We start from the raw sequence: 23,809 nt of genomic DNA, 5'->3' as shown, positions 1-23,809 counted from the left end.
TGAATGCAGAGTTGGAAGACATGCACACTATCTATTAGCATGAGCTGTAGAACCAACTCCGGCATACTTATTTCAATTACCCATGATTCCTTTCGTCCTACTCCACTTCTTCACCCTGGAAACGTTTTGCCAATTACTTTAGCTCAACTATAAATATGACTATTTTATAGATTGTGGAATCTACTCCACTACCAATAGAATGCCTGTGTAAATAAACATCTTTATTTAAGCAGACCATCCACATAAGCACCTTTATTCTCACTGCATGTTCAACCCAAGCTCCATATTTACAGGCTTAATACTAGACCCTGATCCTCATTATCCCACCAATATATCACCAAACATTACTGAAAATAACAGGACAAAATCAAGAATGCTAAAATCTTTTCATATTTTAGGCCAATTCAAATTGATTACCTACTACCACAGATTTGTTTCATACTAAGACTGAAATAAATGATTTCATGTTAATAAACTATCAGAAACTCATAGGAAAGTGGTTAAAGAATCTCAATTTTTTTTTTTCTGGATACCATGTCATTAAATAGTCTAGCAGGTGGTCATATTTCTGTGCTTTGCCTAATGGAGGTCCCCCTGTTCTCGTGTAATTTGTCACTGACTGTCTCCTAATATACTGAGTATTGCATTTCTTTTTTCTTATATTATCTACATTAAAAGAAAATTTGATAGATTGACAATGATAGAACATATAACAGCTAACAGGTTTAGTGGAACTAACTAAATAGATGGAAGCCATCTGGTAAAGCAAAACTGTACTAGAGAAAAATGGTCCCATTTCCCGAGTCAGAGATCTGTGTTTCAATCACTACCTCCACCAATATCAGTTGGGTAATACTAAACAAGTTACTAAACATCTGTTGCCAGAGGCTGCTAGCTGATCATCATAATGACTCTTACTTCTCCTAGGTTCCTGGCTAGACTATTGTCTCTCAACCTTTCTTACAGCAAATTGTGGCCATCTAACCAGTCTTTGCCAATGGAACATGAACAGAAAGGCAATGGATGCTACTTTGGGGCTAAGTATTTTAAGAATCCAGTATTACTCCTCCATTCCCTTTCTGAAATACAAACTGGATGCAAATGACAATAGAGACGCTAAGGAATGGCGGAGCAACAAACTGAAAGGACCCCAGGTCCTTGAATCACCAGCGGAGTATCTTGCTGACAGGAGCCATCTCTTTGATTTTTACTTAAGTGCAGGGTCACTAAATCTCAGCTAGTTTATTTGTTATATAAGCAACAAACCTTAATGAATGCAACATCTCATTAAATGAAAGCTTAGTAATACTGCCTATCTTAATTAACATTCTCTTGGTTGGGAGTAACAAAACTTCACTCAACCTAGTCTAAGCTAAATGGAGAATTTCCCATAAGGAAGTGGCAGTCCAGAAATACAGCTGGGCTTCAAGAGGCAGCAGAGACAAACAGGAAAGTCATCTAAAACCTAAGAAGTCACTTCTTAAATCTCTGTCTCCAACCTGCACACACATGTACGCACATGCATACACACACACACGCACACATACCTCTGGCCCAATGATCTCTGGCAACTATTGTTTTTTTGTACATTTTCATTATTCTATCTTTCCTTTCCATGCAAATGTCACTCCACAATTTCTGATTTTACATAGCTGATGTTCAAAGGAGTAAAATGTCTTAATTGCAATTTCAAATCAAGAGGATATAATCTAAGCCATTTTAAGTTAAGTGTTCACTCACTTAACTTTGGCCCAAGAAGACCAAAGGAATGGGATCACAAAATACTAACATCACAAAATACTAACATCATTGCTAAAGGCCCATTTCTCTGGGTGAGTAAGGAGGCATTGTTCTCAAGGATAAAAGGTTTGGGTTAAATAGATTTCTCAAAATGGGCCAAGTACATTACTTCATGAATTATCATAAAAATTAAATGAAATGCTCATAAAATCCTTAGCAGAGTTCCTAAGGATCCATGTTACTTATTGTTCTTATAATCATTTTTAAATACTATACTAATTTTCTCTTATCATAACAAATTATCACAGACTTAAGAACCTAAACAACATCCGTTTATTATCTCACAGTTACCATGGGTCAGAAGTATGAGCAGAGCGTGGCTCAGCTTCTCCCTATGGTGCGGGTCTCAAGAACCAAAACAAGATATTCACAGGACTTTATTCCTGTCTAAGACACATCTTGGGAACACTTCAAAGTCCATTTAGATTGTTAGAAATCAGTTGCACTTACAGGAAAAAGGTCTCTGTTTTCTTGCTGACTACTAGCTATGGGTTGTCTTTATGTCCTAGAGTTCTCCCTCTCATTCTTGTGTTTGGCCCTCTATGTCACAGAACCAGCAATGGTATATCAAATCCTAATTGGAATCTTTCCTGCCTTCTCTTCCACATCTGTCTCCAGCCAGAGAAAATTACCTGTTTTCAAGGTTCATGTGATTAAGTTGGACCCATCCAGATTAATCTAGAATAATCTCCCTATTTTAAGGTATATAACCCTAATTATATTGGCAAAGTCCCTTTTGACATATCCATTGGTTCCAGTGATTAGGGCATGGGCATTTCAGGGGGTTGTTTTGTCTACCACAAAGAGATATTAAATATTACTACTCCAAGTTTCTCTAATTTAGAAAACATGACAAATATATACAATCTAACTATCACTTGAAAATAGTGATAGCATCGTCATGGTTTGAACGTAATTATAACGATCATACACACAATTTGCATTTGCCTTTACATATATATGACTTTGGATATATAGTTTTTAATTTATTTTTTCTCTATTTGCATATACCCTCTTCAATCTGTTCATTTCACAAATACATGTTTTATGTCTTCACAGTTTCAGGCGCTGAGGTTATAGTACTAATCAGTGTGATTGAGGGTCCTGTGCCATGGCAACAAGCAATAAGCAAGTGAGCAAACAGAATATCAAGGTAATCTCAAATGGTGATAAAACAGGGTCATGACATAAAGTCTAAATGACTGGATGGGCAGAAGGTTGCTCTATTTTAGACTGGCTTATCAGTCTAAAGGTGGTCTCTCTAAGGAGGTAGGATTTTGGGCTTTCCTGGAAAAAAGGTACAGTAGCAGAATGCAGTCCAGAATTGTGATGCCTCCAGCTTTGCTTTTCTTTTTCAATGTTGCTTTGGCTATTCAGGGTCTTTAGTGGTTCCATACAAATTTTAGGATTGTTTGTTCTAGCTCTGCGAAAAACGCTGTTGCTATTTTATTAATAGGGATCGCATTAAATGCATATATTGGTTTGGGAAGTGTAGACATTTTAACAATATTTGTTTTATCAATCCATGAGCATGGAAGGTCTTCCTATATTTTTGTGTCTTCTTCAATTTCTCTTATTAGTGTTTTACAGTTTTCAGAGTATAGGTCTTTCACATCTTTGGCTAGGTATCTTACTATTTTTGGTGCACTTGTAAATGGGATTGATAATGTAATTTCTCTTTCTATCGTTTCATTAAATGTCCACTGACTGATGAATGGATAAAGAAGATATGGCACATATACAATGAAATATTACTCAGCCTTAAAAAAAGAATGAAATCTTGGCATTTGGCATGGATGGAGCTAGAGAGTATCATACTAAGCTAAATAAGTCAGTCTGATAAAGACAAATACCATACGATTTTGCTTATATGTGTAATTTAAAAAAGAACAAAGGGGGAAAAAGAGAGAGAGGCAAACAAAGAAGCAGACTCTTAACTATAGAGAACAAACTGACAGTTACTGGAGGGGAGGAGAGTGGGAAGATGGGTGAAATAGGTGATGAAGATTAAGGAGTTTACTTGTGATGACCACTGGGTGTTGTATGGAAGTGTTGAATTATAATATTGTAGTAATATACTAGAATAGTAGTATTACACTGTATGTTAACTAACTGGAATTTCAATAAAAAAATTTTGTAACAAGTATCTGTGGGAGTAGGAATTGGTTTGGAGTATTCTGGCAGCCAGTTTGAGGAAAAAGTGACCAGTGGGACTCAAGATAAGTTCAGAGAGAGGGCAAAGGCCAGATCATTTGCCTTATAAAGTTTAACTGTCAATATCAGTACTTAAAAATCACAATCTGATTTTAAAACTATAAAGCATATAAATGATCATTTCCAACTGACCTTCACCAAATTGGTCTGTTTGGGTACAATATTTTTCATCAAACACAAAATTATAATTAAAGAGAAAGTTATAATGGATAATTCACCCAGATGTTCCAAGTTCACTAGTCTACTACAATCAATATTCCCATATGAGTGTAAATAGAACACATATTCTTTCATAAAATGATGCCTATGTCCAATCTGTAATGGGAGAACCTTGGCTCCTTCCTTTCTTCACACCCTTCCTGAGAACCATTAGAGTTTGTGTTTCTTCAAGTCAATCTGTCCTACTTGACCTCATCTGATAAATTTTAATCTCACTTATGTCTGTCCTCTGTTTTTATTTCCTCGCCAGTGCACTCCTAACATCCTCCCCCCAACAGTCACACATAATTGTAGTAGACTGGTCATTTGCAGAAAAGAAACATAAGTTATATAGCAACTACTTCAAACTTAATGATGGCTGCCCCTGTTCCAAATGACACTGACCATTCCCACCTGGGAGGAGAGTGTTTGTTCTCTTTGCCTTCAAAAATGTTACACACAGGGGCACCTGGGTGGCTCAGTGGGTTAAGCCTCTGCCTTCAGCTCAGGCCATGGTCTCAGGGACCTGGGATCGAGCCCCGCATCGGGCTCTCTGCTCAGTGGGGAGCCTGCTTCCCTTCCTCTCTGCCTGCCTCTCTGCCTACTTGTGATCTCTCTCTCTCTGTGTCAAACGGGTAAATGAAATCTTTAAAAAAAAAAAAATGTTACACACACTCTGATTCCTTTATTTGTCTTCTATTACCTTAGCCATTCTCTCAGGACTGTCACAGAAAACTTCAAATCAACTGTCCCCATAGTTGCCATATCATAAGAGTACCTCAAGGGTTTTTGTTTTTGTTTTTTCTTAAATGGTATTTCTACCTGTAATAAGAATTATTGGATTAAACTGTTCTCCTTGCCTTATAAGCTGTTAAGACTTTTTTTGAAAGACATAACTAATTTATTTTTCCTTTAGGCACTAACTGTCTGCATCAGGACATATGTGTCACGCATACACACACACTCTCAAGGAAAATGTGCTTTATAAATGCAAAATCATAATAATGATTTTCATCCATGATTTCTTGTGATGTACTAAATTCATCCATGAAATGATCTGTTGCTGATAGAGAAATATTTAAAATATTTAAAAGGAAATATTTAAAATCCTTTAAAGGAAAAAAAAGATCTTGTTAACATGTATAAAAGACTTATTCAGCAACTCAACTTAAAATGGCCTTGTTAAAAAGGCCATTAATTCAAATTTTAATTCAAATTTTTAGTGAATTCAGATAAAAATTCATTTGTTAGTGTTGAAAACTTTTGGAAACTTTTGCGATCTTAACAGAGACCTTAAATATGAACTACAAGCAGCCCTTGACATTCTGTGCATTTGAACTAAACATCTTTTGTTCAGACTCCTCTATTTTTTAACATTATATATTCTAATGCCTAAGTACTTGGAGGGGGGAGAGAATTCTGACTCTAAGTCAGTTCAGAAAAATCTCACGATGTTAAATGATGATTCTATCTGCCAAGTGACATCTGAATATCTAAGTGCCACGACCATATTTTTAGAGAAATGCATGTGTATTTAAATGACATATGGAATGTCAGCATCATTTTGATGAGAAAGATTAACTCCGGGTTCTGGCTGCATATTAATTACAGCTTGGTAATCTATTAACAAGTAACTTCGCTTTTCTGTGGTTCAGTATCCTCATCTGTAAAATAGGTAATAACTCATACAGTTGTATAAGAATTAAATTAATTAGTACAGGCAAAGTTCTTAGATCAATACCTCATGTAATGAGTATTTTAATACATTAATATTAATACATCAACATTATATTATATTATATTATAATGGTAAATATTAAATATTAATTATATTAATATAGATATTAATAAATATTAATATATGATCATATATAAACATTGATGTTTAATATATATGAGTATTTTTTAAAAATTAACTATTAAGGGGCACCTGGGTGGCTCAGTTGGTTAAGCCTCCAACTCTTGATTTCAGCTCACATCTTGATCTCATCACTGTGAGATTGAGCTCTGCATTGGTCTCCATTCTGGGCTTAAAGCCTGCTTAAGATTCTCTCTCTCCCTCAGTCTTTTCCCCTACATAAACATGTGCTCATTCTTTCTTTCTCTCTCTCTCTCTCGCTCTCTCAAAAAATAATTAAAAATTAGCCAACAAGGTATAAAACTGTATTAACATATAAATTATATTAAACCTCACAGAAATGAATTGAAAGTACTGCTGCTATTAACATTAAAACCAGTGCGTTATCCACAAATTTTCCCTCAATGAAGTGGCAATTGGACTAACCTTCTCAACTGAAAGATCCGCTGTGAAAGAAAAAACAAAAACAAAAAACAATGTACAAAATGCCAGGAAAAGTTCATTGTGCGTAAATTATAACACTATTAGCTCTCTGGAGACAGAATCAAACCATGACTTATGTCAAACTTAATATTAAATAAAAAAACTTGTAAGTTACTTTCTTCTTAATTCATTTACTTTTCTTTTCTTATGCTCACTTCATAGTATGTTCTCTAAATCGAAATGAATTCCTTGTATGCTCACATCAAAACACATTAGCAAGATACTTTATAATTCACAATTTTTAGGCTATTTTGAGATTTTTCTTCTCCGAGGACTCCCAAGTGTCAGAAATATCTTTTTCAGTCTTCTGGTATAAAATAAATGTCACTATCTTTACATATAAGTGATTTTGCCTACCTTTCACACGTTAAAATCTAGAATATACTTGGTTTTAAAAGTATGCTACAATTTAAGATATTCTGATGGTTAATTTGAGACATTATTTTAGTCTTTGAATGGACACTGGTCTTTTTATGAGACAGTCCATGATTGCCAGTAAAAATTCAGATATAAAAATTTTAAAAGGATGAAAGCCATAAGGTCTGAGAAGGGACCATGTCACTAGAGCTACAAGGTTAAAATTAGGGTGACATGCACCGATCATACCTTCTCCTTCCCACTGTCCACCTGTGTCAAGTGTGAATCAGGAAATGTTTGAAAAAGCAGAGGACTTAGATCACGTCCAGTATTTTTCATACAGGTGAGGGTGACCCTGTTCAAAGGGAGAATGTGACTGGCTCAAACATTCAAGTGAATCTCGGACTTTTTTACACCTTGAGACCACTTTGCAAAGATCTTCTACTATGTTCACTTGCCACCATAGAAGAGAAAATCTTATGAGGGCAGTTTCCTGGGAAAACAGGTACTGCTCCAACCACGTTTGTTTCCTCCTTTCATCCTCCCTTCTTGCCTTTCCTCTTTCCTCTTCCATTGTTCACATACTTCTCATATAAAAATAATTGTAAATAAGCATTTGTCACGAAAAGCCACATTCCTTTCAAATGTTATGTTAGCTTCTGCTCTCTCTCCCATTTGGAGTCTGTATAGCACTTATTTTATTACCATCTGAAATTACCATGAGCTTTCATGTGTGAAGGTGTTCATGTTTCTTCTCTCCTTCTTCCTGTCACATAAGGCCTCTCTGAAGACTCTACCAATGGGTAACAGTCTGTAGCTCTCTTGTTGGAGTCACTGTACACAGCCTGAACACAAAGACTACACATGGGTATGTGTGTGCACATACATGACTTCCTCAGTTAAAGTCAGGTAAACTCAGCAGTGAACGTGCTTAGTCCTTCTGTCAATGGATCTTAGATCCCCTCTCCATTATCTTTTTTTGACTTATTTACTGAACTGTTCCACATCTCCAGTTCTGGCATTTTTTTTTTTCTTTGTTGGGCAAGCATCTGTTTCTTCAAGGTGACAAAATAAATTTCTCTGTAGTAACCTCATCTAATTCTTCTCAGCTTTTCTGTATTTGGGAGTTACATTTTTCTTCTCATTCCTAAGCTTTCTCATTTCCTTCATAACTGATGAATCAAATAAACAAGTAGTTTGTTTTGGTCATGGGTCTTTTTTTTTTTTAAGCTTTTATTTATTTATTTGACAGAGAGAAAAAGATCACAAGTAGGCAGTGCAGCAGGCAGAGGGAGAGGGAGAAGCAGGCTCTCCGCTGAGCCGGGAGCCCGATGTGCGTCTCAATCCCAGGATCATGATCTGAGTTGAAGGCAGGCACTCAACTGACTGAGCCACCCAGGTGCCCAGTCATGCGTCTTTTAAAGGAGCCAGGTTTACATTATCTGTACTATTATTTGTAAAATTTGTTTTCATTCATTTTTACTTCTTTCCAAGTTAGTAATCATTGTTTGAGAAATTATATATATTCATTTGTATATATATACTTATTTACATACATTTATATGTGTTTATCTTATTAAAATAGCCACCTCAGAATCTATTTTTAAAGTCAGCATTAGCAGGATATCTAACGTATGACTGTATTTTACCAAAATATAGATGTGTATTTGTACAAATTGTTAAGCAACGAATCTGAGGATAAACATCTGAATTTTCTTTTATAATTTTTTTTACTATAAAATTATATTTTAATGCCAATTATTTTAAATTATAAGAACCATGAACTTAAAACTACTAAATCCATATATATATGAAGCCTTTTATAATTCAATAGTAATTTGTCCTAGTTTTGGGACAAATAAAGTAATTTACTGTACTTGACATTCATGACTTTTTCAAGATAAGTCTGTTTTAATGATTCTTAATTACTGGTTTTTAATTATAAACAACCAGGAGTCATTTTCTGTTCTTTCTACATAAGCATACAGCATAAAATGACATATTTAAAAGCCACTTACTTTTAAAACTATGGTATCTGTTATAATTCACAATATTAGATTTTATACATATCTCATGTATATATAAGATCAGATATTTATTTTAATCTTTATGAAAATCCTAAAGTCCAAGTAAATGACAAAAAAGTTTTATACTCATTATGTGAGGTCACTTTGATTAAAAGATGTATAAATAAATTCAGGAAATACCAATGAGCCATTAAGATAGTATAACAATGAAGAAAAAAAACAGATTAAAAAGGTCAGTACACAGTGAAGGAATTAAACTTTTGAAGACTTACCACTTACAGTGTACTTTCATATGGGAGACAAAAGGGAGAAGAAAATAATCACTAACTCTTAACTGTTAAACACAAAATTTCCAAAAAATAAAACCCAGATTTTCAAAAAAGCAAAAAACTTAAGATTACAAACCCTTATTAAGTGTAAACTTGAAATACTGTTACTCTTGACTGTATCTGGATTTACCCTTACCATCAAATTACTTCCAGAAACAGCTCAAAATTATCTATGAGAACAATCGGGAATGCTAATTTCTCATTGTTATTTTTAAGACTACTATTAAAAAATCCAGAATTGAAAATTTCTTAAGGCCATGTGTGCCATGTGCTAGTTCATTTAGTTTCTCAAAAGAAGTCCCCTTGATTCTTCTTACTTGACAGACGTGAAAGTTCTTAGCATCTGATGCTTCCCAGAGAGCTGATTTTCCAGCACAGATCACACTGTCTCTCCCATTAAAAAATGGCAGAACTTGTATAACCCATTGCTGTTCTATTTTGTGATTTGTTGTACCATCCAAATACATTCAGAATTTTTTCCATGTTTTATCATTTTTTTAAGTTATGCATAATGCTTGGTTTTGTTCAGAATTATTTTAAAATCTCCGTACTAACATTTTAACTTCCCAATATCAAATTCTGCAAGTCTCCATAACTCCATTCCCATAATCCAAATAAAAACAACATAACAAATTTGAGAGCTGGCACTTTGGTTAAATGTTTCATTGCCAATTATGTAGTTCTAACTAAACAACTTTTCTTTTTTTAAGCCAAGACTTCATCATAATTAAAGATGTTATAGAAATCTGACTCAGTGACCTTAGACATAATTTAGGAAAGCAAAATAAAAAACCCCATAAATGAGCAATTTGCATATTTCTCTCCTCTATTTCATTGCCATGGCGGTGGGAAAATAGATAGTTTATGGATAATGGTGGTCTCATCATTTCTAGTAAATCAACTGACTGACCAAAGTCTCCAGAAAGTTTCACGGTTCATGAAGTTTTAAATTACAGATTCTCACGTCATCCATTTTCCAATTTATAGCAGTTGGAGCAAAAATCTAGTTTTAAACAATTAGCTCAGAAAGGGCTGGCTGCTCTTTGTTCAGTTCCATTGGTATCATTCTTGAATGAATCCCAAGTCTCTAAGCCAATATGATCCCTTCTCAAAGGGATCCTAAATATTTGCAGTCTTCGACTCATTTTTCAATGACAGATATTTGGTATTATTAGCTTTACATTGATCACAAATGGTCCATATTTTAGTATTTTTGATTTGAGAGAAAAAAATATTACAGTGAATTACAGGACAAAAAATGAAATATATCAGAAAATCAACTAGCTATTAAACAAACTGAAGTTTATGAATGAAGGGCATGCCCTAATTTGCCACCTTTTGGTTTATAATGGATGACCTGAAAAGATATAAGTATATAAGATAATTGCCACTTAAGTATCGAGAATGTACATAGACTATTGGGTTCTCTACCTGTGACATGCCTCAAAACTGTCTGACTCTACTGACCAATCTCTACTCTCTGAAATAACTGTTTTCTCTCATTTTCTGTTTTAGATTTTCTCTCCCTTTTTTGTTTTGTTTTGGTTTGTTTCTCCATTCGTGGTGGTATTTCTCTACTAACTCTCATTGGTGAGCTTTTCCACATTTGGTATTGAGCCTTCTACCTGGATGTTGCACGAGTTCCCAGTAGCTTAAAATATTCTCTCTATACGGACAACCCCAAAACTCTGTCTCTTACACAGACCTCTACTAGGATTCCAGGCACTCGTATCCAGTTTAATATACTTAACTTAATCTTTCATAGGCATTTCAAATTAAGTCAGTCCCAAACCAAACTCACCTCCTGGCTTCTGCAACCTGTTTTATCCCAGTCTTTTCTCAGTATATAGGATACTGTCACATAACCAAATTGCTGAAAGTGATACCATATAGGTGATAATACTAAACAACTGGGAGTATTCCAAAATCTCTTCCTCTTCCTCACCACCCACATTCAATTTGTCAGGATGTCCTATGATTTCTGCCTCAAAAATTTATCTTGGATGTGTCTACTCCTCTTCATCTCATCTCTCACCACCTTTGTCAAAACCCTCCCCAGGCTACTAAAGTAGCCCACAGTTTTTCTTGCTTTTCCTGTGGTCTTCCTTCATCCTATTGCTATGCAACTCCCAATTAAACATGAAGCACATGAGGTTAGGCCTCTTTGTAAAATCCTTTAACATTTTTCTCCCTCCTACAAATCTCCCAAAGTTGGCCTAGAATTCCTGACAAAGTAAGTCTCTTGATTATGTCTGCAATCTTGTATATCTCTTAATTACTATTAACATAATTTCATCTCCTACAAAATGCCAGTTTTTCTCCCAATTTAGGAACATAATACATGTTTTTCATGCTATCTGAAATGCTGTTGTCCCCTAGGCTCTGAATATGGTTGCTTCTGTCAGACCCTTCAAATTTCAATTTAAATGTCACCTCATCAATAAGACAGTCTCTACTATTGTTCTCTGGTCATATAAGCTTAAGCATTAAGAGTACAGGTTTACCTAAACTCGTGCTCCAGCTTTAACTCTCTCTACCATAGAACACTGGACAAGTCATTGGATGTTTTTACACTTGTTTCCTTACTTTTTTTTTTTTAAAGATTTTATTTATTTATTTGACAGACAGAGATCACAAGTAGGCAGAGAGGCAGGCAGAGAGAGAGAGGGAAGCAGGCTCCCTGCTGAGCAGAGAGCCCGATGTGGGACTCGATCCCAGGACCCTGAGATCATGACCTGAGCCGAAGGCAGCGGCTTAACCCACTGAGCCACCCAGGCGCCCTGTTTCCTTACTTTTAAAGCACAAAAAACAACAGTACCTATCTTGTAGAATATTGAGAATTTTAATGAGTAAACACATAGAATTCGTTCTGGCACTGTTATACCAATGCTCAGTGTTAGTAATTTTCTTTACAGTGCTTCACAATTTACATTTACTCATATACCAGTTTGCTTGACTTTGTTTTTGTTTGTAGTCAGTGTCCCCTGGAGAACTAAAAACTTTATTAATCAGGGTAGATCTATATGTGTTTTATTATCATTGTAAACTCAGTAACAAATACAATGTCCAGCACACAGTAGATATGCAATAAACTATTGAATCAAGATATTTTTGAATGGATTAAAAATCTCCTACTTAAAGATACATCTGGTTGTTGTTTTTCCTTAGGTTATGGGGGAAAATGTAGTTCATTGCTTTAACCGTATATATTCATCACTCACTTCTAACATACATAGACATGTAAAGAATTATAATTTGCTATATAACTAGGCTCTTGTTTTTAATCCTCAATTCGCTCTTACTAAAGACTCTAGCCATGTGTTGCCAGATGTATCATTTTCTCTTTATTCTCTACCCTTTTCTTCAAAAAACTTTATCTTTTAAAATGGAGCTTTGCATTTCCCATAGCATCACAGGCTTTCCTTGTAGGCACTCATATGACATCTGAACTTTCAGACACCAACATTATAGCTTAAAAGCCTGCAAAACTTATCAGGCAAAACTTCTATATTACTGCTGTCACTGCTGAAACTGCAACACTTTCTCTTGACCTCTGCATACTTGAGCTCTGCAAAAACAATGTTTTAGGCATTAGATCACAGGGCTCTTTTTTTTTTTTTTTTACTCTTTGTTTTGTTCTATATTTACTTTGAAGTTTGTCTTTGACCAGCTCCTATCCTGAGACAGGTCTGAAGGTTCCCAGCCTTCAAAACACTGAACTCTTAGCTTTTTGTCCATCGCGTGACCTATCTTCCTACAGGCTGCATGAAAACATTGGCTACACTCCCTCTTTGCCATGCCCTGAAAAACCTACTTCAAGCTTCTTAGTGATTCATCAGGACTGCTCAGACTGTAACATTATATTGCTTCATTCTCCTCTTTAGTTTTCCTTATTTGATAAAGTAATATATTAGGAGCTGTATGTCATGTTAAAAAAAAAAAGTAAACCTAGAAATAACTTGTTTTTTTCCTCTATAACGCCTCTTTACCTCATTCAACTTACCAAGTCATAAATCTCACCCTTGTAAGGGCAAAATTATCTTAAAATTAAGTAAAATTTAGAAATATTTACACTTATTTTTAGCACTACCATTATGTTACCTGTTCTGGCACAATTAGAAAACCATATATGTAGGGAGATCACAGTAAACATAAAAGACAAATAGAAAAACAAAAATATGCTCATCTGAAGTCATTATGAAAGATATACCTACTGAACAGTGGAATTCCATTTTGCACATATTTGGTTAGAAAACACTAAGTTTGGGGCACCTTGGTGGCTCAGTGGATTAAAGCCTCTGCCTTTGACTCAGGTCATGATCCTGGGGTCCTGGGATCAAGCCCCGCATCAGGATCTCTGCTCAGCAGGGAGCCTGCTTCCCTTCCTCTCTCTCTGCCTGCCTCTCTGCCTGCTTGTGATCTCTGTCAAATAAATAAATAAATAAATAATCTTTAAAAAAATACTAAGTTTGATTAAGCCTAGAATGGGCATCAGTAGTCATTAGTGGCTGAAATATAAACTGTGGAGGAATTTGGAAATATCCAGGAAAAGTTAAAATGTATACATACTTAAACCCAGCACTTACACTTCTAATAATTTACCTAGCAAACAGAAAATGAAGTACACAAATTGATATATTCATAAGGAAATAGTAAGCATGTTCTAGTTCCCATCTCCCCATTCTTGGCACACATTATTTCAGCAGAACTAATACCCATGGTCTGAAAGTAGAATATGACCCAAAGCTGAACACCCAGAATATCACCTCCCATGACCCCAACAATTAATCAAGAGAGTTTTGAACCAATCAGACTCCATGAAAATTATTCCTATCATATATATGACTGAGGAAACAGAAGACAAGATCACTTTTTTCTGCTGGTTTCCTGGGACAAGGCTGTAACTCTGGAGCTGCTGGAAACCATTCTGACTTCTTGAAAGGAAAGCCCGCCTAATGAGAGAATCAGCCAGAGGCGAGGCAAGCCTATAGGGCGAAACCAGTTATGGGTGACACTGATTTAGGGCATGGAACCAATCACACTGAAAATCAGTTGTACTCCTAATTTTTTTGAACCGTGATGGCAAACTTCATTTACTATTTAAGTTGATTTTAATTGGGTCTTATGACATTTTAAAAACCAAAAGAAGCCCAGGCGCCTGGGTGGCTCAGTGGGTTAAAGCCTCTGCCTTCGCCTCTGGTCATGATCTTGGGGTCCTGGGATAGAGTCCTGCATCGGGTTCTCTGCTCAGCGGGGAGCCTGCTTCCCTGTCTCTCTCTCTCTGCCTCTCTGCCTACTTGTGATCTCTGCCTGTCAAATAAATAAATAAATAAAATCTTAAAAAAAAAAAAAGCCCAACTAATAGAAAGATAGTATTTTACCACACAAATGAAAAAAGTCATCTTTGTGGAAAATCTTAATCATGGCAAATTATAGACATACTTAAAAGGAACATTAAACAACTATTAAAGAGAATAAACTACAGCTACTGATACTTCTATAGATAGACATCAGGAATGTAAGAAAGTTCTGGAAAAAAATATCCTAGCTACTTAAAAATCTAAAAGTATATGTATACATACATTCACATAGACTTGTGTATGTATAGAAAATTGCTGGAGTAGTAGAATACTGGTTATTTTCATGATTTCTCATTTTATTTCATACTCTTTATTTTGCACTCACCTGTTCTGTTTGAATATTGTACCAGGAAAATGTAGTTGTATTTGTAATAAACATTGTATGAAAAATAAAGATGTAGAAACAGCAAAATATAGAAGTACTATTTTTTCTTTCTATCTTTATTCAAGATGAAGTCACTCTTTTACTACAGAAGAATAAGATCTAATACCACTTACTATTTATTTCATTGCCAAGATATTAATGGTGTATATATCAGAGTTTTGACTATGATGCCTATTCAAACAGAAACACAGGAAACAGGTCTATGCATCAAGTCAAAATATAATTTTCTTAATGTAGCCAATATAATTGCTGTGGTGTGGAAGATTTTATTTATTTGAGAGAAAGAGAGAGAGAGAACATGAGAGGGGAGAAGGTCGGAGGAAGAAGCAGACTCCCTCTGGAGCTGGGAGCCTGATGCAGGACCCGATCCTGGGATTCCGGGATCATGACCTGAGCCAAAGGCAGTTGGCCAACCAACTGAGCCACCTAGGTGCCCTGTGTCTTTGGTTTTGTAAAAGGAAACTAACACAAATCCTAAAGTCAAAAGGAAATGAATTTTGCCACTACTTGAAGGAGCTTGGAATCTGATCCTTTCTCATTAGAACCTCCAAATAAGAACCAGCTAAACCATACCTGGGCTTTCAATCCATAGAAACTGAGATAATGTGTGTTTTTTAAAGCCACACATTTCTGGTAAAAGCCAGACATTTTTGGTAATTTGTTACAAAGCATAGAAAGCTGATACAGATAAAATAAGACTTGAATTCTAACATCCATGCAAAATTTTGTGACTCTGTAAAGATTAAAAAGGACATAAATTTCATGCATGTTTGATGCCTATCAGTGTAAGGAAACTAAATATTTTTAAGTTGTAGTTTATAAGAGGGGACATAAATACCAGAAAAAAAGAAGACACCAAAGACAAATCATGTTTTCTGTCAGGATTGTGAAACCCAAACATGCTATACTAACTCTTGGCACAAAATGAAATTCAGCACTGACTATTTTCCGCATAATTTAAAGCCTAAAACATAAAGTTTTGGTGTTTTCTACCAAAAAAAAAAAAAAAGTACTTAACACACATTTAAAAAAAAGTGACTGTGGGAAGGGTGGGGGGCAAAGCAAATGTGTATCACACCAAAGGTAGATATAAGAATAGTTTGATTTAGGTACAAAACATTTAATATAATTGCAATCCTTGGTTTCTAAGTAATACAAATTTAATGAGATATTCTATCCTAAGATGCATAGGTGAAGCTCTCAGTAATTATCAAGGGAATTATTTGCACACCTAAGGTCTAAATTTTCTCTACAGAAAAAAGTATGTATATAGATACATTCAGAATGTGTTGTTTCCTCTAATGTTTACTAAATTGTACACTTAATTAAACACTGATTTTAAAATGTAAAATGAAATCCTTTCCAATTTTGAATGGATTTTAACCAAATCAACCCACTCACAAAGTCCCACATAAAAACATATTTTTATATGAAATATTTTTCTCTAGTAGAGTTCACATAAATATAGCCTCTCAGACATTTTAGTAACTGTGGCAAAAAATGTTGATTGGGAATTTATTTTTCTTGCAGCTTGTATATGTTTTCTTTTTGTTGGATTGTCTGCCCTGATAGTTGAGGGATTTGAACAATTCTTTCCACAATGGTAACAGAGTTAGAGGTCAAAAGTTTCCAAGCATGGACTAAACCTACACGGCAAGAAAAATATCAAAATGTATGCAAAAATATACAGAAATATTATTGATCTTATAAAAGGAAACCATACCAGAAAACCGCCTTGAGAAAATAAACCTGTTAGTCTAAAAAAAAGCTAGCAAGAAGTATATAATCAACTGCATTAAAAATCTTAAAACAAAAGCTATATCGATAGGAAGAACAGCCCCAAGTCAAGAAAAACTTTAACGTCATATTCTGAATGATAATAACAGATAGTGACCAGTATAATTTAGGAAACAAAACCCAACCAAGTAGAAAAATTGACAACTAATTTTTTTTTTCTTAAATCAAACCAACGTTGTGTGTAAAAGTTGTCAGAATGCAATGGGGAATTGAAGTAATTATCTGGATAATTAAAACTCAAAAATGTAAATCTGCCCCATTATTTATGTATTTCAGGGAAAAACTGACTTGGAATTTTTATTTTATGTTACTATGTAATTCTATTTCATGAATTAGCACTTATATACACAAAGGCTGAGCAAAAACTTTACTCAAAGGTTGAGAATAATTAAAGAGAACTACAACACAGATACACAAATATCTTAAACTGCATACTTCATATAACTTCATAGTGCTGTGGAAATGTTATAAAGAATTGGGGCTTTATCCTAAGGCTAAGGGAAGCCATCCATATAATTATATCTGCTCTTACTATAATATAGAAAATTTGTTGCCAGAACAAATGTGGAAGGGCCACAGTACAGATGTCAAAGTACAAAAAAGTGAATGAACTACCTGTTTTAATTCTACTGTACTTCACCAACTAAGCATCTCTGCTTCCTTTGCTCTTTGCTCACTTTTTCAGTTCATGCCATTTCATCTATGAAAGAGTTCCTGAAATTCCAGCCTGTTCTGTGAAGTCAACCATTCCTGCTTTTGCATCCATCAAACCCAGTGTAGGTTACTACCATTGTAGATAAACCATTTAAATATACTTGTGTGCATACATTTGATTTCTTCTACTAGTCAATATATTCCTAATGAGATTTGCTTTATGACTCCAGGATCTAAAATAATGTTTGAACCTGTGTTCATCAAGCAAGTTCTGACTGACATGAAACATTTATTTTTACAACTCTTTTCTGTTCCCTCCCTAACGACCGTTCTTAAAAGGACATTTTGAAAATATCCATTTTGGCAAATTTTAAAAAGTTATAGTGCTGTTGAAATAGCTCAAGTTGTGAAAGGAAGGAATCTTGTCTGTATTGTTCTCACTACATCCCCTCAGCCTAGAACAATTCTGGCCAATAGCAGGCACTCAATAAATATTTGAAAAATAAAAGAATGATTCATTTTAACTCAAGGATCAGCTTTCTCTTTCCTTTTTATGTCACCCACCACTAGTATATGTGGTAAACATAATTCATGTCTACTCAGGGTGTTCTTTTGTTTACTGGCCCCTGGAACCAGTACTTTTATTTCTGAGGAGTTAGTGCAAAGAATATGTTTCTTCCAAACTCACCACATAGTCTTGAAAAAGGAAAAACAGTAGACTTGATACTGTAGTTGCTTTGGTCTAAAGGAAAAGCAGTCAAAAGTATTAAACCCTTCAAAGGGGAATTGTATTGTGATTATACCCCACTTATTTGACCTTGTTCACCTCTCTCCACCCATTCTTCTTTTATCTTCAAACATGCTGAGTACAAATATCAGTAGATATTTTAGTAACTATCTCTTATACTGTTTGATTTGGTGCTTGTCTCCTTATCTCACCAGCCCTTATGTGGGTCATGATAAGTTGTACATTTTCCAAGGTCCATTATTTGATCTACAGCAACAAAAGCAGGTAGAAAAATGGGTTTTGGTAATCCAAAACTAGTCTCCTTCCAGAACCCTATCTCCCTCTTCCTCCTTCCTTATCTCCCTTATCTCTTTCATACATACACCATATACCTCATAAAGAAAACCATTTCTTTTTCTTTTTAAGATTTTATTTGAGAGAGAGTGTGTGCACATGAGTTTGAGAAGGGGCAAAGGGAGAGAGAGAAGCAGACTCCCCACTGAACTCAACACAGGGCTCCATCCCAGGATCCCATGACCTAATCCAAAAGCAGACCCTTAAACAACTGAACTGCACAGGCGCCCCAAAACACATTTCTTTTTCCAGATTCCAGAGGCTAACCAGTAGAGGTCTATAGTAGAGAGTAAAGGAAAACACACCTGAACACTTGTGGCAACAATGGCAGTATCACTAAGTGTATTATACAAAAGGTAAGTTCAATGCCACATGTACCCACCTGTATTGTTACAGCAGACCTAACTACCACAGTCTGGATGGCTTAAAACAACAGGATTTATTCTTTCAAAGCTCTAAAAGCTAAACATCTGAATTCAAGGTGTCCGCATGGCCATGCTCTATCTGGAAATTCTAAGGGGAGGATCCTTCCTTGCCTCTTCCTAGATTTTGGTCATGGTTGGCAATCTTTGATGCTCCTTGATTTGTAGGTTCACCACTCCAATCTCTACCTCTGTTGTCACATGATGTTCTTCCCTCTGTGTTTGTCTTTGTGTCTTTTTCCTTCTTTTATAAGGACATCAGTCACAATGGATAAAGGGCCCATCCTGCTCTAGTGTGACCACACCTTAACTACATCTACAACAACTATTTTCAAATAAGATCACATTCTGAAATTCTGGGGAAGAAATAAATTGGATGAAGTGGGGAAACACTATTCAACCCAATACATCACTTTGGATAAACTTTCTTTTAAGCTACTCTGCAGCGGTGGTTCCTGTGAGAAGAGCAAATTAAATCATTACTGGAATCTTCTGTAACAACACTCATCAGAAGCTTTAAGATAATAGCATTTATTCTTCCAAATTCAAAACGAAGCTAGTGTCTTTTTAACCTGAAATTCTGACGTTATATGCAGGTAATAGCAAATGTGGAAATTCCATCATTGTTTCCCATATGGAGGCTACCGCAAAACTCCCTGTTTTAATAGACAGCCTTTCTATTCCTTCTCTCTCAGTAGCTTCCATGTAATTTTTTAAAATAGTTGTCCCTATGTGTTGAACAACTGCACTAAAGGAAGTTTAGAAAAAGACATGATTTTCCTTTGCAACATTAATCAAAACATGAATGATCAAATCTACAATAGCCCTGGCATCCTGCCCCACAAGCAGTCTGGATAAAATAATTTCTCAATACATTCTTTCTACATCTGGTTAAAAAAAAAAAGTGAATTTCATAAATTTACCTAGCATTTTTTCATTTCTTCCTAAACTTTGTTTTTCAAGCTTCAAGAGAAGTTAAGGTGCCCGGTATATATGCTTGTAATTTATGCATAATGTTTATGGCTATTGCCAATTCTATCAGTTTATTCTCATTTATCTTCCCTCATCCCTTTCTCCAATCAAGTAAATTATTAGTCTTAAAGTCTGATTGCTTTCTTTAGGTAAGAAATGAAAACTCTCACAATTTTTAAGGAGGAAATAGGACTTACTGGAGATGAATGTAGACCCTGCATCTCTATTTCGTTTCCATTACTCTCTCTGATGAAACCCACAGTCATGACGACCACACTGACTACAGAACAATGCCTTTGTTTCTACATGGAGGGGTACAAATCCCATCCCTAAAGCATAAAACTAGTTTGTGACCTGTTCTCTTGTGAATATTTACAGAGTTTATTTTTTTCTTAACCTTGCTCATATTTAAAGCCACATGAAACTTTTCTATATACACCCTGCCTTGGGAGCTCTTTCTGCAGCTGTGTACCTATTAAAATGGCATTTTGTTATGTAGGAACTCCAGAACATATGGAGATCGGGAGTTTTGTGGTATTGTCCTTTTCCCAGACTAGGGTAAACAAATCTGGGTCCAGTAGCATTTGAGAAAGACTCTACTATTTTTTTCTTATCCTTGCAGGAAAATGCCTGTTCACTTTCCATAACTAAGCTAATTCCCTACTCATGACTAAACAAGCCCTCCCTGTCCCCACCTTAATTTTTTTTTTAAGATTTTATTTATTTGACAGAGAGAGAGAGAGAGATCACAAGTAGACAGAGAGGCAGGCAGAGAGAGAAGGGGAAGCAGGCTCCCTGCCGAGCAGAGAACCCAATGTGGGGCTCGATCCCAGGACCTTGAGATCATAACCTGAGTCGAAGGCAGAGGCTTAACCCACTGAGCCACCCAGGCCCTCCCATCCTCCACCCCCCCCCCCCCCCCCGCTTAATTTCACAGTAATTCACACACATACTTAGAAAATGACATTTGACAAGGGAAACAAAGGCAAAAATGAACTACTGGGACTTCATCAAGATTAAAAGTTTTTGCACAGCAAAGAAAACAGTTGATAAAACCAAAAGACAACTGACAGAATGGGAAAAGGTATGTGCAAATGTCTCATCAGATAAAGGACTAGTATCCAAAATCTATAAAGAACTTATAGAACACCCAAAGAATAATCCACCAAGAAATGGACAGGAGACATGAATAGACATTTCTCCAAAGACGACGTACACATGGCCAATATATGCATAAGAAAACTGCTCAACATCACTCAGCATCATGGAAATACAAATCAAAACCACAAGGAGATACCACCTCACACCAATCAGAATGGTTAAAATTAACAAGTTAGGAAACAAGATGTTGGCAAGGATGTGAAGGAAGGGGAAACCTTCTTACATTGTTGATGGGAGTGCAAGCTAATACAGCCATCCTGGAAAACAGTATGGAGGTTCCTCAAAAAGTTGAAAATAGACCTATCCTACAACCCAGCAATTACACTAGTAGGTATTTGCCCCAAAGACACAAACACAGTGAATCAAAGGGGCATCTGTACCCCAATGTTTATAGCAGCAATGTCCATAATAGCCAAACTATAGAAAGAGCCAAATGTCCATCAACAGATGAATGGATATCCCACCACAATGGGATATTACTCAGCCATCAAAAGGAATGAAATATTACCATTTGCAATGAGGTGGAAAGAACTAGAGGTTATTATGGTAAGTGAAGTAAGTCATCAAAGGAAGACAATTATCATATGATTTCACTCATATGTGGAATTTAAGAAACAAAAGAGGATCAAAGGGGAAGGGAGGGAAAAATAAAACAAGATGAAATCAGAGAGGGAGAAAAACCTTAAGAGACTCGTAATCACATGGAAAAAAAGGGTTGCTAGAGAGGAGGGGAGGATGGGGTAATTGGGTGATGGGCATAAAAAAGAGGACACACAACGTAATGACTCACTGAAATTAATAATACACTATGTTAATTGAATTTAAATAAACTTTAAAAGTAAAAGAAAATTTTAAAAAATAAAAGAAAATAGACTTTGATGAGGAGCTTTGCCTAAATCTAAATGAAGTCTTGATAATATGTAATCCCTAGCCTAATTAATTATTTTAGCTACCCACTCAAAGACCTAAAATAGTCAATCATGATTTCCCTTTACAAAAGCCAGGTTCATTTCCCACCAGAAGGTCATATTTATTTATGTCCTTGGCATTCCTACCCTCTATCATATAGATTCTATAGATTATTGGTTCCATAACTTTACACTGGGTAAAATATACCTAGTCCTGGAGATCTGTTTATATTTTAATTGTCAATAGGGACTTGAATTGTATTTATGTATCATTACCTAATGTGTTATTCACACAAAGCTTATTAAAAAAATTTTCAAGAAAAGTAAAATTACCCCTCAATTTCCTCAGTAAAAACCAAGACATGAGAAACCTAAATAAATAAAATGTTCATTGTATCATAGATTATTGGATGACAGAATTCAAAGACAGAACTATCACTATTGAGTCTAAATTCCCCCAGACTAGAGAAATTCAAGCATATAGTGCACATAAACTCAGTGTCCAGGAGGGAAGAGTGGAAAGGAGAGGAAGAGCGAAGAAGTAGCAATGTGTGTTGGTCACAAATGTATGCATGTCACCTTTATCATTCTGCAGTTTTGTGGTTCTATTTAATTAGCCCTCTCTCTACAGTCTCCTAACTTATTTCACAAGAGTATAGCAGTCTCCATTAAAGACAAAAAACAAACGGAAAGGGTAACTATAGTGTTCAAATGTGTTTTATATCTCATGCAATAATCCTAGGAAACTAGATTTTATTCCATGTGTTTATTTTTGGGAGAGGGACAGTGGGAGAGGAGAGAGAATATTAAGCAGACTCCATGCCCAGTATAGAGCATGACACAGGACTTGATCTCACAATCCTGAGATCATGACCTGAGTTAAAATCAAGAATCAGATGCTTAACTGACTGAGCCACCCAGGAGCCACTATTCCATGTTTTCCTATACAATGACTTTGAACATAGTATTTCTGCCATTGGTCATGTTTAAAAATAAATGCAATGTCTCAAATATAAAGAATAGTAACATGCTTCCAAGAAAGTTGAAATGGTTTCATGAATCAGCATTTCTAAGGCAAAACCCGGCAGACAGTGAAACAAAGATCTCCTCTCATAGTTAAATCTTTTTTGTGTAATTATTCAATTATCTGTACCCCCAAAAAGGACACCTACAGTTTTGTTTTTACTTAGCATGAATAAAGTCTTCTTTCCAAACAGCCACGACAACTAATTGAACTAGTCAATTACTCTGTCCAATTACAACTCAAAAATTCACATTTGCATTTGCCACTAATTTACGATTTCTTTTCTTTCAACTCTTTACTATTTGAAATTTGATTTAATTTTGATTCCATCATTGCCCTCACATGACAATTTTTTTAAATACTCAACACAAAATGACAATAGAGACTGCCTCTAATAGCAGCCTAAAATCTTCAAATTCACTTTATTTTCCTGTTTTACAAGGTTCATGCAGATTAACATGACTTTTCTTACTATTTCAGATTAACAGTGTTCCTTTTGTGCAATTAATCTTTTATGTAGTCAACATGCTTATAATTTTTATAAAAATTGAAGTGTTACAGAAAAAGTTAAAGTCCCGTTCATATCAATTCCACTCTTTAGATATAATCATTATTTTACTGGACTCTATTGTATGTATTTCTGTGCATTTACATCCACATTATCTACCCAAAGAAAACATGTAGTATTGTTATGCGGGTTTTTAAAAATTATGTTTTAGAACTCTGTCACACTACCTCTTTCTTTTCAACTTATATCATAATCCATAGAATGAATATAT

Source organism: Lutra lutra, chromosome 8 (assembly GCF_902655055.1).
Source record: "Lutra lutra chromosome 8, mLutLut1.2, whole genome shotgun sequence".
In the NCBI taxonomy this organism is placed as follows: domain Eukaryota; kingdom Metazoa; phylum Chordata; class Mammalia; order Carnivora; family Mustelidae; genus Lutra; species Lutra lutra.
Note: the sequence above shows the minus strand (reverse complement) of the source record.